Genomic DNA, 7,370 nt, shown 5'->3' with positions numbered 1-7,370 from the left:
TCACAATTCAATCTAATATGGCTGGCTTGTATTAGAAGTGTATTTAAACAAATATGTTTGGTTATGAGTGTTCTTGCTGTTCAATCTTTTCTGTAAATTGACTCACTATAACTTATAAGGGATTTGTTGATTTTTAAATCCTCATCACTATTTTTAAATCCTTGGCACTGTTATCGCTGGGTATAATATGATGTGCTACAACATATTGGCCGTGTCTAAACTGACTAGATGTGAGCAGTTCTGTATTTGAAGAAATAAAATTGTATCTCACTCTCTGAAATCCCCGAGTCATTTCTGTAATAATTTCCTACCTCCAATATCTATAGTGCAATAATGCGTGTCTAGGAAAGAGCTGTAGGTAAGGAATTATACCATTTTCTTAATTCATATACTGGTAGATAAATTACACTGTCTTATTTTGCACTTAATATCTTGGAAATACTGGTGCTCTGCTGCTAGACAGTATTCCTTTCCTTTAACAAGGAAATGCAAACCCCATGAGATCAACAGCTTCCTTTAATTTATGACATAGGAATTCACCACCTAACTTCCTTAGACATGACATGCAAACTAACAGCTCCTTGAGTTGAAGGAAAAGGGCCACCGCACAGATCAAGAACTGGAGAGCAAAACATTAACTGCTAATTTTCACATTCCACCAACTTTACTTCTATTAGTCTATCTCTTAATCTGTTCTTTTCTACCAGTGGGACAGACTCACAGAGCAAGACAACGTACTGCCAGAGAAGAGAGAAGCGAGATTTGGGCTTACATTAGCCCCCATGCCATTGTCCCCTGTGCAGTAATTCCGAACTGCTCGATGCTTCCCTCCCCTTCGGATGACAGATGGCAGCTGCTCTTCTAAGGTCCAGGTAATTTCCATCACATTTGAGCTGAGGTTTGTCTTCTACTCTCAGGTCCTTGTCCTACTGGACAGGCACACTAGTGATTCTGCTGATAATCTACTCACAAGTTCTCAAGACTGCAGAGGAGTCACCCACCTGCCTGGTTATTGGAAGTAATACGTCCGTGTGTAAAGTTTTGCAGTCCTGCTGACTTCTCAGCCAGCTGGTCACCAGCTGGGGTGCTTGGCTGGCCCAGCAGCGCAATATGAGTAGAAATGGGTCTCTATTGGAATTTACTGAGTGTCCCCTATTATTCACCCTCTCTGACTCCTTCCAAAAGATTATGGCTCTAAAGAAAGCCAATTGGACAAGAGGTTCAGGAAAAAGATTTTGTAAGCCATCACGTCTTAAGATCAATCCATTTGCCCCAAGGTAACAGAACGCCTCACTGATTTTAAGGGTATTTGGCCAGATTTCTCTGGGCACAGGCAACAAACTAACAGATTTATGTCCTGCAACCACTGTTTTCAAACCTAATGCAGGCAGCATATATGATTTCAACTAAATTTGATTTCAGTTTAGCAGTTTCCTTCCAAAAAGATATAGTTTTTTTCCTGCTTAAGCATGTAACAGGATGTGGCTTAGCAGATTGGAGATTCTGTCTATCTTTTAAGACCTTGCTACTGCTGAGATCTAAAGCTGTCTGCTGAATTTTTGAGGGACCATACAGTTATTTGCATAGTATGGCATGGTGGGCTTACCATGTTAGTATGTGAATACTGTCACTGCAATCTTCATGGCAGTCATGTTATCTCCTGAATCTGGAACCTGACAAATACCTTATGATAAATATATTCACTGGATTTCATCTAAATCTGTTTGCCTAATGTTTATGAACTTGTCTTTTTCTCACATGGTTTCTTCTGCTGATTCTGATGAACTATGGCAAGAAATTTCATGGCCCTGTGTGCCAGCAAGGTGCTTGCTAGAATAGTCACGTAGTACAGATGTACAAAGCTACAGACAAGAGAAGGGCATTTCTTGCAAATGCAAAAGCCTATTAAGAAAAAAATCATGATCCTGATTTTTCTAAAACTATTTCAACAAGTCCAGATGTAAATTCATGTATACCTGGCCTAGTATTTATAAATAACTGATTGGTAGAATTATTTATTACCAGAAGCAGTTGATGTTCTTATCTCAATGAAAAATTTCAAAACCACTTTCCTGCCACTGAAACTTTCCAAATAATTGATCTCTCTCTGTGATCTGTGTATACACTATGTCATCTTTTGTCTTTGACCTACAGTTTTCTTCACTGAGTCTTTGCCTAACCTTTTGGGGGCCTTAAGGTGCAATGTAAAAACATATTGTACTTTTGAAGGATCTGGTTGGAGATACTCTAATACTTCTATGAAACTCTATATTAATGAATACTATATTTATTATTTATTATACTATTTATTGTTTTTTTAATAGAAGATTCTTACCCCAAAGAAGATATAAGTCAATTAGAAATCATAGCTCAATTTTAAGCTCAAGAATAAGCATATGTTTAATCTTAAACTCACTCTGTGAACTGGAAGCAAACTTATCCTCAAGTATGAGTTTTAGATGATGGTGGCTATGAAAATTTGGAGCCCTGCTACCCAATAGCAATGCTTTCTGCTGTTATAATGTAGCCCCCACTGGGATGATCAGTCAACCCTGGGCCTGCCTTATAGGGGCTGAAATCATATGCAGCAAGGTCCTATGGGCTATGTAACCAGTCTTGTGTCGGTATAGGACAGGAGATGTGGCTGTGCAGACCACCAGCCAGGCAATACACTGTGCTATGGTCTGCTCCTGGCACGGCCTCTCCCGGCGCACTACAGAGGTGGCCGCCACGCATAGCCATGTGAAGAGCAGCAGGCCTTCATGGTGAAATCCAAAAACACTTTCTTTGAAGTACAAGCCTAAAGATAGCTCATGCCTCTCAACTTCTGGGGGTGCCACCAGAGGAGGCTGCAAGGTGTTAGGTCCCCAGAGGGGAACAGGCACTTGGCATGTCTGGTTCATGGATACATGCAGCCAGGTCCTGTGAGAGCTGTTACCTCCAGAGATTTTTGGGTGCTCTCAGGAAAAGAAATCACAGAGATGCTGGGGTGTTGTCTTTCAGTGGGATGCAGGTGAGCAGGTAATATTGTTCAGCCACCCAGTGAAGCACAGACAGCTGCTCCCTAGATGACGGACGGGGCTGGTGCTCCTGCATCTGACAGACACGAGAAAGCAGAGAAAAACTTGTGGCACTGCACTGGGAGAGCGTGAGTTGCCAGTGCTGTAAAAGAGAGTTTTCGGGAAGAGCCAGAGGAAGAAGCCTTTGTACTTGCCTCAATTGCTTATTGCTGAACTTCTGGCTGGGGTACATGGAAAAGGGAAAAGCGTACCAGTCTTATTTACCGGCGTCCTAAATCTTCATAGCCTCTCTCTTTGAATCCCAATCAAAAAATAGACATTAAACAGCCACAAAGTAGCATGTGAGGAAATTCCTTCTTCTCTAAGTATCCTCTTTTAATGTGCTGTTAACTATTAGTCTAGGGGATAGGGATGTGAATGTTCAGCAGTTAACTACATAGAACTGGCAGGTCAGAAGACGGCTCATTGCAAACATTTAGAAAAATAGAGAGGGTAGACTTTGGTCTAATTCTGTTCTTTCTGAAGTTAATGAAGAGTCTTACTGTACGCAATTACAACAATAGCAGTAGGGTAATAGAGTATTTTTGAAAATTCCACTGTTACTGTTTAAATGACCAAAGGGTCAAAATGCTAGAGCAGAGATGTACCTAGGAGAAAAATGTTGAACTTCGGATCAAGAAGAATCGATAATTTATTGCATGGCCTTAACCAGCTTGGCTTAAACTTGTGTAATAACAGAAGAAATACTCTGAAAACCAGATATGGCGTCAGGGCTGACCTCTCTCCCATGAGTCAGCTATCTCAGATTATAAGTATATGGTATTCTTTCAGCTGCTGCAGTGCTCATTTTTATTAGCCTAGACCATGACCAGTATATTATGTATTCTGTCTCTTCCACCTCATTCAGGAAGTAATATTCTATTCATGATCACTCTGAGTTCTGTAGTAAAAGAAATAAAAAACAGGCGTGCATGGACAGATACGAAGGTGAGTAAGAATGCATTTGAAGTATATGGATTTAGCCTTCTTTTATTGCCTGGCAAAAGTATGTATGTGATCAGGATGCAATTAATTTGAGCTACTGGTTGGATCATCTGTAGGAACAAGGCGCTGACAGGGAGCATGGTGAGAGCTCTGATCGTCTGCTCCAGATTTCCATATGCCAGATGCAGTGAGGCCAGCCTGAATGGCAACCCGCTGACTGTTGTGTCTGGTGCATAGGATCACAGAGCATGATCATGAAAATATTCAGTTATTAAATGTAAAACAGAGCAAAAACCTAGCCAAACAAAAATCTCCACCAAATTTATACTACCGCAGCTTTTATTTGTGGTTAAAATACTATATAAATAAGAACTAGGCATTTAAAATCAACATTTGTACATCCACCATAATTTAGACCTTGTGTGTACCTATATGGCCTTTTGTACTGAATGCAATATTAATTTAAGGTCATATGTGCATATATATTCCTAGATCAAAAGAAAAAAGTAGCATGCATAGTTGTAAATTTAAGATAGAGGCAAAAAAAAAAGGAATGTTGTTACTATTCTCAAAGAGAATCTTCATAAGTGGAAAAATCCTGCAGTAATGTTATACCTAAGAGAACTGCAAATAAATTCAGAAAGAAGCCCATAAAGGACACAGCAAACTTAAATCTGTCTGTTGCAGTGACCCCTTAGCATTACTACTGAAGGCACTGCAGTATTCCTATTCCCAAATCAAATTAAGTTATTTCTACGTGCACACTGAGTTTCCTTTAAAATATATTTTCTCCTTGTGATGTTAAACCCTTACCCATAGCTCATGAGGCTATTAAATAAGTAATATTACATTTGATATCTAATTTACATATGCTGAGTATAAAAAAAAGTATGAAACAAAATTGAGAAAAGATACTAGGACTTTTAAGTTATTTGGTGTGTGATCTGGCAAATGCATGCTGAGTTCTGATTTTCCCACACTGTATAACCCAGCGCACATTACTGTCTGTGAAATATCTGGTTTGTTCTTTTTGCCTTTTATACAGGACTTAGCAGCACAAAAGCAAGCAGTCTTGTGTTTGCTAAAATGCTTTCTCCTCTGCTGTGCCTGCAAAATCCTATATTGACATCTGTGTGTAGTCATTTGGGTCCAAAGTTGTGTCATTGCTCTATTTATAAATGCTGCAGATTCACATGTATATATAGAAAGGACTTGACATGATTATTTTGCTTTCTTTTAAAATTATCTTTCATTATTTTTAAGAAATTGTTCAAAACTGCTCATATCCTAATCCATACACTGCATGAATAACACTTCTTGAGAGAGTAACGTGTGAAATTGTGAAGAATCTGCAGACAAAATCCAAACAGATCGGTGCTAGAAGCAAGAGAAAGCAAACCTAAGGAAACATGAGATTCTCTTGCTGCCTTGGGTTCATTCCTGTTTTTAAATAATGGTGGTACGGGTGAATAAAATTATTCTCTAGGGCATATACTAACTGCATACAACAAATACTCATTGATGTCTATCCCTCATCAGATAACCATTGTTACTGGCTTGTAGAAACAACAGTTATTAGCTGATTTAGAAATATCCTCATGGTAATTTCATTTTTCTTATTATGTCTAATGGATAGCCAGATATTTGCATGAAGTGTGTGTGGCTTTTTGCCTAAATTGTTAATCGAGTGATGAAGTGGGAAGTGAAAGTAGTACATCCAGATGACATTAATGCTGTTCTAGTCCTAGGTGTCTCCTGAACCAACTACCAGTCACAGCAAGTTATCTGTTTTAAAGATACTTTTCTCTTAAGCTACCCATCTGCAGATCAACAGAAGATTGGTATAGGCAATAGTTTATCATGCTAACTAACCTTTCTTTCACTTTTCTTTTTATAAAGGTCTGACTACAACAGTAGGTTTCTTTTGTAGAAAGTGGTAACATGATGCCACCTCTGATGACAGATGTAACGGAAACCTAGAGACAACCCGCTTCATAGAATTTACTCAAGGCTGAAGGGTATGYGGTAACCTGTACTCAAACCTGCTTAAAATTACTTAGTGACACTTTATTAATGGATTAGTTCTTTCCATTCTATCAGTGCTGATCATACAGGGTAGAAATATCTGCCTGCAGATGTGACTTCTTCCAGTGGTCATCTAGGAGTATTTACTGATGAATTCAAGTCATCTGAGCCCTGGGCCTGCCTCTGCAGACCTGCATTTAACTTTTGGGCCCGGAGGCTTGCGTGTGCGGTCATGTACATGACAGTCCAGGGCGAGTTTGCCCACAGCGTGAGTCAGATGGGCCCAGCGCCACCCTCGTGCTGCCCCCGGGGTCCCGGCGGCTGCCCTGAGCGGAGCCGGGAGGGGAGGCAGCCTCCCTTGGCTGCCCCTTCTTTGGCCCAGTCCGGCGCCTGGGCTGTGGAGCTTGTGGAGCAGCCCAGGGGGGCGACTTTGGCTGAATGAGGCTATGTTTAACCGTGGGGGAGGAGGGGGGATAATAAGGGTGCAGCTCTCTCCTGACAGAAAAACCCTTCTTCCTGTGCCTGAGGCAGCCCGGACCGCTAGGTAGCCAAAACGTGCCCCTGGCTGAAAGCCTGGAGCAGGCTGGGGTGAGAGCAGGCTCTGGGGCCCGGCCCGCGCCTGCTGGGGGGCCGCGGGGGGGCACTGGGCTGTGGGGAGGGCCGTTGGGCTGCAGGGGCTGTTAGGATCTGGGGGAGCGGAGGGGGAGCCGTTGGGCAGTGGGAGCCGTTGAGGTAAACGGCCCGGGCGGGCAGTGGGGGCCGTTGGGCTGCAGGGGGCTGTTGGGATCTGAGGGGGGTGGAGGGGGAGCTGTTGGGCTGCGGGGGCCGTTGGACTGCAGGGGCCGTTGGGGTAAACGGCCCGGGCGGGCTGCGGGGGCCGTTGGGGTAAACGGCCCGGGCGGGATGCGGGGGCCGTTGGACGAAACGGCGCGGGCCGGGCGAGGCGAGGGCAGCGCGGCCCTCCCCGGCGGGCGCGGAGCGAGCGGGAGGGCGGGCAGGAGGGAGGGAAGGAGAGAGGGAGAGCGGGAGAGAGCGGAGCCGGAGCTGCCTCAAATGCCTGAAATAATTCCGCTTCCGTTTAGAGCCGGGACCAGCCTCCCGCTTCGCCTGGGCTTCAAACCTGTCTCCCTTCATCCCTGAGCGGCGGCGGTGCTGGGACCACCATGGCAACCTCCCCCCAGAAGTCCCCCTCTTCCCCCAAATCCCCCACCCCTAAATCGCCCCCGTCCAGAAAGAAAGATGACTCCTTCCTGGGCAAACTTGGCGGCACGCTGGCAAGGAGGAAAAAAGCCAAAGAAGGTAAAAATTACAGGTTCGCACGTTTCCTGGGAGTTACCTTAA

This window comes from Apteryx rowi, unplaced genomic scaffold (genome assembly GCF_003343035.1).
Source record: "Apteryx rowi isolate R43461 unplaced genomic scaffold, aptRow1 scaffold_58, whole genome shotgun sequence".
Lineage (NCBI taxonomy): Eukaryota > Metazoa > Chordata > Aves > Apterygiformes > Apterygidae > Apteryx > Apteryx rowi.
The sequence above is the reverse complement of the archived record's forward strand: the minus strand, read 5'-3'. Positions refer to the sequence as shown.